At 43.6% G+C, this 12,538-nt stretch overlaps 1 protein-coding gene across 2 annotated transcripts in view; it reads right to left on the bottom strand.

Annotated features, from left to right (window-relative positions):
• GLCE (glucuronic acid epimerase) overlaps positions 1-11,841 on the bottom strand; it is a 118,324-nt gene extending 106,483 nt beyond the window's left edge. For both annotated transcript variants that reach the window (XM_073568957.1, XM_073568956.1), the window contains exon 1: positions 11,679-11,841. The gene's annotated coding sequence lies outside the window, so the exon portion shown is untranslated. The remainder of the gene's footprint in view (positions 1-11,678) is intronic.
• Positions 11,842-12,538: the final 697 nt, after the last annotated feature.

Raw genomic sequence — 12,538 nt, 5'->3', positions numbered from 1 at the left:
AAAAAAAAAAAAAAATAATGAATGGGTTTCACATCCTCATCCTGCTGTACATGCGCTTTTCCCACCAAGAACGCTAGAAAGACTGACAGCAGCACTTTTGCACTTGCTTTCTATCGGTGAACACAGCTGAAAGAAGAAACAGGCTTCAATTTTCCAATTCAGACACTGAAAAAGCGTCTGCATGAGATTTCTGAAATCAATAACTTTTGCTGGTTTTGTGAAAAGGAGCTTTTAATTTGCATTAAAAATAAACGCAGAAAAGAAAAAAAAAAAAAAAAAAAAAAAAACAACAACAACACAACATGTGAATGCAACCTACATATTTCCCCTAGGAGGTATTTCCATAACTTTAGGAATCAGCAATGATAATTAGGCAATTTGCAGAAATGGTTGAAAATGATAATGATTTTCAATATCACCAGCGGCCGTTACAATCACTCTACTCTTGAGAAGCGACAGAAAAGCAAAAAAAAAAAAAAAAAAACACAGCTGGGAAAGAAATTCAAAATGTCAAATTGTAATGATGCCGAGAGTACGTGCGATCTATAGTGACTGCTGCTCTGCTCAATCTATACCGCATCCAAGTGCACAAAATGCTCCGGCAATGTGAACATTAAAGTCGCAATCCGTGGTACAAGTCGGGGGCATCGCCTGACACAGCGCTGACATATCCCCCTATATACACGTACAGCAATATAAAAGGAAGAACAACATCACAGCGTCACGTTCACAACCCTGGAGTTCAGAGGGATCTCGCAGACTCTGAAAGGAAAACCCACATGAAAGCAGCGTCTGACCTCCAGCACCTCCTGCTAGAACAGGAGCTTCATTCTCCATTCATTAGCAGAGATCACTGGGAACATTCACGCTTCTGTGTTTCCAGCAGTAAGATTTTGCTTAAAGCAGGCATTATATCACAGGTGCTAAACAACTGATGATGTGCATATTACTAAGGAAATGTATGTCACAGGGTAGAAGTTATTCTTCTGTACACCCGTGTTCACACGTTGCGTAAACTATACATTTTATCATTTATATTTGTTGGCACCACAACACGCTCTTCTCCAATTGCTGCATTTTTTGGTGGAGACTTGAAACGTCACATTTTTTTCTTGCCAAGCGATGCTTTTATGAGTTGCTTTTTTTCCTTCAGCACAGCATCTGTATTTGTTTTTCCAGGCTCACCAAAAAGCTCAAAAAGAAAAAAAAAATGCACCCAAAAAAAAAAAAAAAAAAAGCAAAGTTTAACAGCTTTACAGTGGGCAGTTTTCAGGAAATCACATCCACTTTGCATGGACAGTTAAAGGGCATCTGTCACCGGGTTTTTTGCTATGATGTAGGAAAAGACACCCTGATTCCAATGATGTATCACTTAGTTTACTGGGTGCAGCAGTTGTGACACAGAGTTGTTAGATATAGCAGAGCTCAGAAAGGTAAACCAGCCTCTCTATGTGTGTCGTCTATTGAGAGTGAGCTGCTTATCAGAGGAGGGAGTGTGGTCGAACGACTTTGCAACAGGAAAGTGATAATCTCCTAGTGATAAAACATTCATTGTATTGAAACAACAGCACATAGACCAATAAGTAACATATCCTTGAAATCTGTATCAGCCCCTACCTCCTCCTGCCCTCATGTTACATAGCAAAAAATCTGCTGACAGATTCTCTTGAAAAAGCACCAGATTTTCGGCACCAATAAAATTACGCTATCTGGGGACATGACCTTATGCAGAAAAAAATATATAGCGATCTTTTGTATTTTGGCCTTTGATGGGCAACTAGAGGCTTATGGATAGATTTGTCGAATATACCGAGAGCTTTTCCCGACGTTTACACCAAACAGGCTGTAAGCATGATGTGGACATATGGCCCAATTCACCATTGCTTTCCTACAGATATTTTGATGTGAATTCCTATCAGTGTTTTGTTTTTTTTTTATTTGCGTCAAGTTTAGAGAACGATTTGTACCCATCTTCAAATTGTCTTCTGTAATTTAGAATCTTAGGACAATGTAGCTTTTCCCCAATGTGTTTTACACAGACTCCTCATGTGCGGATTAAAAATTAGGTGCAATTCTACTCCAGTAAACCTCCAAAGTGGATTTTCTGTTATTTTGGCGCATTTCTTGCGACATTGTGCAAAATGTGTGATTTTTCCAGCTGAAAGTCACAAAAACTGAGAAAAAAAAAAAAAAAATATATATATATATATATATATATATATATATATATATATATATATATACACACACACACACACACACACACACACACACACACACAGTGCCTACAAGTAGTATTCAACCCCCTGCAGATTTAGCAGGTTTACACATTCGGATTTAACTTGGCATTGTGACATTTGGACTGTAGCTCAGCCTGGAAGTGTGAAATGCACTGCAGCAAAAAAGAATGTTATTTCTTTGTTTAATTTTTTTTTAAATTGTGAAAAGTTTATTCAGAGGGTCATTTATTATTCAACCCCTCAAACCACCAGAATTCTGTTTGGTTCCCCTAAAGTATTAAGAAGTATTTCAGGCACAAAGAACAATGAGCTTCACATGTTTGGATTAATTATCTCTTTTTCCAGCCTTTTCTGACTATTTAAGACCCTCCCCAAACTTGTGAACAGCACTCATACATGGTCAACATGGGAAAGACAAAGGAGCATTCCAAGGCCATCAGAGACAAGATCGTGGCGGGTCACAAGGCTGGCAAGGGGTACAAAACCCTTTCCAAGGAGTTGGGCCTACCTGTCTCCACTGTTGGGAGCATCATCCGGAAGTGGAAGGCTTATGGAACTACTGTTAGCCTTCCACGGCCTGGACAGCCTTTGAAAGTTTCCTCCCGTGCCGAGGCCAGGCTTGTCCGAAGAGTCAAGGATAACAAGGAAGGAGCTCCGGGAAGATCTCATGGCAGTGGGGACATTGGTTTCAGTCAATACCATAAGTAACGTACTCCACCGCAATGGTCTCCGTTCCAGACGAGCCCGTAAGGTACCTTTACTTTCAAAGCGTCATGTCAAGGCTCGTCTACAGTTTGCTCATGATCACTTGGAGGACTCTGAGACAGACTGGTTCAAGGTTCTCTGGTCTGATGAGACCAAGATCGAGATCTTTGGTGCCAACCACACACGTGACGTTTGGAGACTGGATGGCACTGCATACGACCCCAAGAATACCATCCCTACAGTCAAGCATGGTGGTGGCAGCATCATGCTGTGGGGCTGTTTCTCAGCCAAGGGGCCTGGCCATCTGGTCCGCATCCATGGGAAGATGGATAGCACGGCCTACCTGGAGATTTTGGCCAAGAACCTCCGCTCCATCAAGGATCTTAAGATGGGTCGTCATTTCATCTTCCAACAAGACAACGACCCAAAGCACACAGCCAAGAAAACCAAGGCCTGGTTCAAGAGGCAAAAAATCAAGGTGTTGAAGTGGCCTAGTCAGTCTCCTGACCTTAACCCAATTGAAAACTTGTGGAAGGAGCTCAAGATTAAAGTCCACATGAGACACCCAAAGAACCTAGATAACTTGGAGAAGATCTGCATGGAGGAATGGGCCAAGATAACTCCAGAGACCTGTGCCGGCCTGATCAGGTCTTATAAAAGACGATTATTTGCTGTAATTGCAAACAAGGGTTATTCCACAAAATATTAAACCTAGGGGTTGAATAATTATTGACCCACACTTGTATGTTTAAAATTTATTAAAATTTAACTGAGCAACATAACTTTTTGGTTTGTAAGATTTATGCATCTGTTAATAAATCCTGCTCTTGTGTGAAGTTTGAAGGCTCTAACTTATTTGCATCTTATCAAACCTGCTAAATCTGCAGGGGGTTGAATACTACTTGTAGGCACTGTATATATATAATATATATATATATATATATATATATATATATATATATATATATATATATATATATATATACACACATACACACACATATACACACAATGTTAGGCTTAGTGATATAAAACAAAGAGAGTTTTTCCTCCAGCACACCAAGTGTTGTGAGAGTTAAGCCAAGTTGCACAACGGGCTGGTTTTCATGCGGACATCCGTAGAGTGGGTGGAAGGTTGTCCACCTTATCTCCACCGCCATATGCTGAAAGGACCTGTGTGGTGTCACAGTCATGTGATCAGTCACACGGGGGAAGGAATCACACGGTCTGAGGCTTAAGTAGCTGGCCCCCAAAGAAGTGGTTAGTGCTTATGCTAAACCCTGAACCGTGTGTGTGTTTCTATCGGTGAGCGGGAGGAACTCCGCTCTCAGACGGACTGTGCTTTCTGCTACCGATTTGTTCTCCTGTTTTGCCCAGAGGGCTGCATTTGTTTTACAACACCTTGGTTTATGCGGTCTACAAAAAAACCAAAGGAAGTTCTTAAAGCCACAGTGTTCCCATGTCTACCTCCGTGTGCAGCCAAGTGAGCCGGTCTACCACAACGTATTATTCAGGAGCCAGAGAAAGCCAGGCGACAAGTCTTACCAGACTGTGTAACAGCAGCCATATTATAGGATTTACTTTCAAAATGCCATCATTTACCCTGCGGCCATTCTGTAAACAGGATTTCTGGTCCAGATGAGAGGGCAGTGCCAGCTCCTCCCCCTTAGCCGACCATGAGATCATTCACACCATGGCGGGCAGGGCGACTGTCAGCAAACAAGACTGTTACTTCACTGTACTGAAAGGTCCTGAGAACCAAAATAAAACCTGACATGTATATAAAGTCTTACTTCCAGAAACAGCCATGCACTGACCAAATTTCCGGCTTAGCGGAAAAAAAATTAATACAAATATTTGGGAAGCACAAAACCGTCAAGTAACAGAATCTCTACATTCATTTAGCTACATTTACATGACGCAGATTAGATACAGAAACATCTGTAAGGCCACGTTCACACGGTCAGTATTTTACCTCAGTATTTGCAAGCCAAAACCAGGAGTGGGAGATACAGAAGCTGTGGCGGGTTTCTATTATACTTTTCCTCTGATTGTTACTCTCCTGGTTTTGGCTACAAATACTGAGGTAAAATACTGACCAAATACTGATAGTGTGAACGTGGCCTTGAATGGAACCTGCAGAAATCCATGTAGTTGCTGTCTAAACCCATTCAGAAAAATGGCCGCATGGGACTACACCCCTAGGCCGCATTTATATGTGAGCTTTCCGGACCTGAACTCAACAGCCTCATATGTGCATACAAGGATGTCAAATTCAGGTGAAGGGACAGGAGGACGTTTTGTGAATCATGGCCACAGATGTGCACACAGAGAAGCTGATGAGTCTTCCCAGGCGAAGGCCCTTCAACTTCAAGAAAACACTGGCGGTCCTTTTCCTGAAGTGACTCCTCCAGAATTTTTGCTTTGCAGCCGCCGTCTTACGCTATACTGTGAAGAATAAAGTGGAGGAGGTTTTCAAACAGAAGCCCCCAGAAGAATGAGCAAGTCACTTTTAATTGCTTCAGTGTTCCAAATAAAAAAAATAATCTGTGTCTATAACAATACATATGGGTGCTTCTCACAAAATTGTAATATATTTCAGTTCTTCAAAACAAAAGTGGAACTCATTTTATAGAGTCATTACAGAGCGATCTATTTCAAGTGTTTATTTCCGTTAATGTTGATGACTATGGCTTACAGCCAATGAAAACCCAAAAATCATTATCTCAGTAAATTAGAATAATTAACAAAAATCACCTACAAATGCTTCCTAGGTGTTTTAAAAAGGAAAGTTCCCTTAGTCTGTTTCCGTAGGCTCCACAATCATGGGGAAGACTGCTGACTTGACAGATGTCCAGAAGGCAGTCACTGACACACTCCACAAGGAGGGTAAGCCACAAAAGGTCATCGCTAAAGAAGCTGGCTGTTCACAGAGTGCTGTATCCAAGCATATTAATGGTAAGTGGAGTGGAAGGAAGAAGTGTGGTAGAAAAAGGTGCACAAGCAACCGGGATAACTGCAGCCTTGAAAGGCTTGTTAAGAAAAGGCCATTCAAAAATTTGGCGGAGATTCACAAGGAGTGGACTGCTGCTGGAGTCATTGCTTCAAGAGCTACCACACACAGACACATCCAGGACATGGGCTACAAGTGTCGCATTCCTTGTGTCAAGCCACTCATGACCAATAGACAATGCCAGAAGTATCTTACCTGGGCCAAGGAGAAAAAGAACTGGACTGTTGCTCAGTGGTCCAAGGTGTTTTCAGATGAAAGTAAAATTTGCATTTCATTTGGAAATCAAGGTCCCAGAGTCTGGAGGAAGAGTGTAGAGGCCACAATCCAAGCAGCTTGAGGTCTAGTGTGAAGTTTCCACAATCAGTGATGGTTTGGGGAGCCATGTCATCTGCTGGTGTAGGTCCACTGTGTTTTATCAAGACCAAAGTCAGCGCAGCCGTCTACCAGGAAATTTTAGAGCACTTCATGCTTCCCTCTGCTCACAAGCTTTATGGAGATGAAAATTTTATTCTCCAGCAGGACTTGGCACCTGTCCACACTGCCAGAAGTACCAATACCTGGTGCAAAAACAACAGTATCGCTGTGCTTGATTGGCCAGCAAACTCGCCTGACCTTAACCCCATAGAGAATCTATGGGGTATTGTCAAGAGGAAGATGAGATACATCAGACCCAACAATGCAGGCGAGCTGAATGCTGCCATCAAAGCAACCTGGGCTTCCATAACACCTCAGCAGTGCCACAGGCTGATCGCCTCCATGACACGCAGCATTGATGCAGTAATTGATGCAAAAGGAGCCCCGACCAAGTGTTGAGAGCATTTACTGAACATACGTTTCAGTAGGCCAACATTTCGGATTTTAAAATCATTTTTCAAGCTGGTGTTATAAAGTATTGTAATTTACTGAGATAATGACTTTTGGGTTTTCATTCGCTGTAAGCCATAATCATCATCAACAGAAATAAACACTTGAAATACCGTATATGTTCGTGTATAAGCAGAGATTTTCAGCCCATTTTTTGGGGCTGAAAGTCCCCCCTCTCGGCTTATACACGAGTCATATACCTGGGGGTCGGCGGGGGAGGGGGAGCAGGGGCGTCAGAGATCATACTTACCCCCCTGGCAAGGTCTCTGCAGCCCCCCCGCTTCTCCACGGTCTCCCTTCCTGCCTTCAGCGGTCACATGGTACCGCTCATTAAACTCATGCATATGCGCATATTGATGAGTGTAATGAGCGGTATAACGTGACCGCTGAAGGCAGGAAGGGAGACCGTGGAGAAGCGGGGCTGCAGAGACCGTGCCAGGAGGGGGTAAGTATAGCGATATTCACCTGTCTGGGGTCCATCGCTGCTCACCACTGTCTGCTGCTTGTCAGTGACATTTAGGCAGCAGAGGGCGCGGCAACATGGTTAGTGCACCCTGTGTCAGTGACTGTTCAGCCAGCAGAGGGCACAGGAAGCGGTGAGCAGCGATAGACCCCGGACAGGTGAATATCTCAAGTGCCGGGTCCTGAGCAGGAGAGGTGAGTATGGCATTTTTTTTGCAGCAGCAGCATCTTATGGGCAGCTTATGGGGGCATATTCTATGGGGCAGCATATGGGGGCATATTCTATGGGGCATTTTATGGAGCAGTGTTGTGAATTTGCTTTCTGGCCTCCCTCTGGTTATTACTGAAGGTAGTGGAGCTGGTCAGATGACAGGGGTTGTGAGTTCTCTTTCTGGGCTCCCTCTGGTGGTTACTGGAGGTAATGGAGCTGATCTGATTGACAGAGTCTTGCCACCTGATAATGAGGATGACGACTGGAGATCTGGGGTTTCAGATTGGGATTTAAGACAGCCGACTCCCTCTATCCCTGCTGGTAATTTTCTTCCTGTGCCTCCTGAGGTCTGATGTCTCCAGCTCTGTCCCTGCATGTTCAGCTAAGTGGTTCATTTGCTATTCTGTTTGCATTTGATCTGGTTTTGTCTATCTCTGCTTTGTGCGGGTCAGCCAGCTCTGCTGTGGCTGTGCTGAATCACCGCCCAAATGTTACTGCTTGTGCCAGTTTGTTTTGTCCCTTGATAGATTGGTCTCTTTTTGCTCTGCTTTCAGAATATACCAGAGTGCTGCTATAGTGTGGGCGAAGTCGTGCGACTTCAGTGTTTTTGTGCATCAGACGTGTTGGGATTTTTTGCAGGGTTTTTTGCGTGATTGCAGACAGTGTCTTTCCTTTCCTGTCCAGTCAGTGTGGGCCCCATCATTTGCTCAGTCTATTTTCCTGCCTGCGTTTGTGTTTTCATCTTGTCTCACCGACAATATATGTTTGGGGGCTATCTATTCCTTTGGGGACTGCTCTGGGGCAGTTTAGATTTCCCCTTTCTTGCTTTAGGCTTAGTTAGCGCTCCGGCTGTGCCGGGGCATCTAGGATCATCGTAGGTACACTCCATTGCTACTGCTAGTTCTGTGGATAAGATCAGGGGTCTGCAATCCGCTTAGTTACCAACCTCTCTGGTTTTCTGAAAAGGAGTTGTCTTCAAATACTCTTGTTAATGGTAAAACCCTTAGTCAAAAAGTAATTGAAATGGATAGATGCTTGATTTTAAAAAGAAAAGCCCCTTATAAATCCTTGTAAAGAAGACTGCGTGAATGTAGCCTTAGGTTATGTTCACACTGTTCCTTTTTCTGAAGAGCAAAAACATCTGCATTTCAAGGCAGAAAACACTTCAGAAATGGCTCATTTTCTCTGGAGTTTTGTAAAACTGAAGAGTCTTATTTTTAAAGCTTTTCTTTAGCGGTTGTCTTTATTTTAGTGTTTTCAAATTCATTAAACCCAAGCATTTTTTTTTTTTCTTACATCCTAAAGACTGACAAAGAGCTAAAATAAACATTAAGGCATCTTCCAGCTGAAAACTCCTGAAAGAGTTTAAAAAGACATTCAGAATCCTGAACATGTACTCAGCGAGTCATTGACCCATATAAATTGCAAAGTCTATTTCCACAAACCAATTGCTGTAACAACAGAATTGGAAAAAGAATTAGGATGATACAATCCGGTTCATTCCAACATATAACCCTGAATGGACCAATATGGGAAGTATCTTGGTCAAACAATGTCCGATATTTAAAAGAGAGCCTTCTCTGGGACCTTTCCTTGCCAACTGACCCCTTACGACACCTAGGCGCCCTAAAAACCTAAGGGACATTCTTGTAAAGAGTCATTTTGCTTAAAGGAAACTGAACCCTTTTGAGTCGAGGGGGCCGGTTTGGGGATGTTATCCATGTGACCACTGTCTTGCCTGCACCAATGTCCTTTACAGCACCACCTTTCACTCAGCAGATGGGAAGAAACATTTGCATATTAACCATCATATATCGTACAGCAGCACAAATGTGATTTATTCTGCTACCTGATACCCCATGATCTACGAGGGGTGCCTGAAAACTCTGAGGCCCACCCATGAAATATTTTTTGCATGGTCTTGTTTTGCAATATGTTATTTAGTTAGTTGAATGGTCTCATGAGCAATCTGGAATTATTTTGATTTTTTTGTTTCCGTTACAGCATTTTAAAGTTGGGTCGCAAGGCTGGAATACGGAAATGGAGAAGTTGGCAAAGTTCACACATCGGCTGCTGCAATTCACTCCTGTGGTTTCCAACTGCTTCAGCACCCACCCTATTCCCCTGATTTGGCTCCCTCAGACTATCACCTATTCCCACAGATGAAAAGCACCTTGGTGGAAGGTGGAATTGCAGCCATTGCAACAGCCGATGTGTGAACTTTGCCAACTTCTCCATTTCCATATTTCAGCGTCGGGACCCAACTTTAAAATGCTGTAACGGAAACAAAAAAAAAAACAAAATAAATCCAGACTGCTCATGAGACCATTCAACTAACATATTGCATTGCAAAACAAGACCATGCAAAAAATATTTCATGGGTGGGCCTCGAAGTTTTCAGGCGCCCCTGTAGGTCTGACTTCAAGGGAACTGAGAGTCAGGGTGTGTGAGCATGTCAGGGCCAGTGGACCACATTTGAAAATTGAAGACAATTCCTCATCATTTCCAAATTTTTTACAATAGTGATCCCAAATTTCTTAAAATAAGAGGTATTCATACAATGTACACTGGGCACTGGGTGGCGGAGTGTAAAAAACTTGTCCCTCGACATCAGAGTTTTGGAGTAGGAGTCCATTTTGGTGAAGTTGGTGTCATGGAAATTGAGGAGTCGGAGGTCTGGCTTAGCCCTGCAACATGAGACAAAGTGGATTCCTACTTTGGGCACCATACATTTTCTTTGTGGGTTTGTTCTATGACCACACATTGTGGCGTTATCCACATTCATTAGTGGGTATATATATGAAATTTGAAACATTGTCAGACAAGAGCTAACGGTCCCTGATGGACCACATTGACTTGTGATTTGGCCTGTTCAGGCTTCTGTGGTTTCGATGGCAGGAATATTGCTGTGTGTTTGGTCTACAAAAAAAAAACAAATAGGGAAAATGTCCGAGTTAATTTATGACATGCCACTTACACAGGTGATAAAAGAATAGCCTGACATGTAGGAATGCCATTGCTACAGAGAACGATCTGTCTCCATTTCTGCCCGCAGTTGGCACAGTAGAGTCCGGTTTCCTCCAACTGCCCCATTATTTCCTCCTTATTAATTCCAACTGTTCAGTTCCTAAAATAACATCTGGCGTCTTCTTGTGACTACACGTCCCAGCCTTGACTAACATCACTATCTAATTCCACTGTGACCGCGTGTCCCAACACGGCAGAAGCGCTGGTGAGATGACAGAAGCCGCGGCCTGCAGCTGAACGCGCGCGACGATTTCTGACTAATGCGGCTGAAAAAGGAATCCAAGTCGCTCAGGATCGCAAGTCTCATCTACGAGGCCAAATCCCACAGCCGCCATCTTTACAAAACCTACGGGTGAGTTCACACAATGCAATTTCAGTGCATTTTTTTGGGCAATTTCAGCAAAAAAATAAGCAGGGACGTCATTGCTATGGGCTAAATCTGCAGCATAAAACGCTGACAAAACTGACGTGCTGCAGAACTAAATCTACAAATCACCAACGTGTGCATGAGACTTCAGGATTCTCATTCACTTTGCTGCCATCAGGAATCCCTTCAGGTTTTGTGACAAGTCTGCACTGCAAAAAAAAAAAATGCAGCAAAAAGAGCAATGTGTGCACACAGACTTACAGGTACAAGGTTTTTTTTTTGCCAATAAATAAATTTGGTATAATTGACGAGACACCACAGAATCAAAGTAAGCGGGAACCAGTAAGAACAGCGCTATTGGCTACCTGTACAGGTAAATCCCACCTGGTGCATATAGCGGCACTGGCGCCATCAGAGCCCTGCACCATGCATAACTAAGTCACAGACACAATGCAGATTGGATGATCGGTGAATACACACATTACAGAACTAACAAGTCAATGACGACAATCAGAAGGGATTTTTTTTCTTGGCTTTTATTTCCAAATCCAAAAGTCAAATATGCCAAAAGCGATTGTCCAAAGTGTCCTGTGGTGCCACACTGTGCAGGCAAATAAATGCACCCCCCCCCGATCGGTGCAATCAGAGATCGGGGCACCCTGGGCACATAAGGACTGGTAGAGCCCGATAGATCCTACATATACAACCAGTAAACTCAAGCAGATATCCATACGATCAGCGATCGACCATAAACAGCTCTATAAGCAATCCGCCTCGGTAAACACAAACCTCCGTTCCAGGACCGGGTCTGCTCACTACGCCGGATCCGCTTCTGTCTCCCGGGCCTCAGCTCCTGGATCGAGTGGTACCGATCTCTTTAGAGGAAAAATAATACACCAATCACAGCACCGCCTCCCTGCAACAGTAAAGGAGCGCGTCCAATCAGATGCAGAGCCGTGAATCCCGCTCAGCCAATAAGCGATAAGAATCGTCATTCACGTGGGTTTCTCACCTACTTGAGCAGCGAATCAGAAGGCGATAATGACACCTTCCCTGGAAGGTAGAAGCTGGTAGTCACCGCCCAGCGTTGCCAGCGAAGTCCAGAGCGAGGCTTGACCCGCAAATCTGGGCGGAGATTCTGGAAGCTTACGTTACCTCTTGGAGATTTTGAAACAAAGGCGCGGAAAATGAGAAAGTTCTCTCATGTGTACGGCGAGAGGTCATGTGCTGCAGGCACAATGACATATGGGGTCTTAGGGAGTCCCAGCGGGGTTAATGCTTAACATTTCAATTCTGATTTTTTTCACCCCAATATTAAAATGTCACATGGAATGTTTATGCTCTCCTGGTAAAGGCAGGGAATACCAGGCCATAGGTATAACGGATGGCGCAGTGTGCGTCTGCGAAGAGGAGACTATGTCAGCTGCAAATACTAAGGCTGAGTGCAGACGGATTTTTTGGCCCTGCGGATTTTTCCGTGCAGAATGGAAGAAATCCGCAGGTCAAATGGCCTGCATTTTTCCTGCGGATTTCTTCCATTTTTCACGCGGTTTTCGTGCGGTTTTCCATTGCGGTTTTCCCCCTGCGGATTTGGTGACAGGGGGGATGGAAAACCGCACAAAAGAAGTAACATGCTAGACACAGAAAGA

The sequence above is a fragment of the Dendrobates tinctorius genome, unplaced genomic scaffold (assembly GCF_039654945.1).
Source record: "Dendrobates tinctorius isolate UK_male_01 unplaced genomic scaffold, ASM3965494v1 ptg000022l, whole genome shotgun sequence".
NCBI classification, from domain to species: Eukaryota; Metazoa; Chordata; class Amphibia; order Anura; family Dendrobatidae; genus Dendrobates; species Dendrobates tinctorius.
The sequence above is the reverse complement of the archived record's forward strand: the minus strand, read 5'-3'. Positions and strand labels throughout refer to the sequence as shown.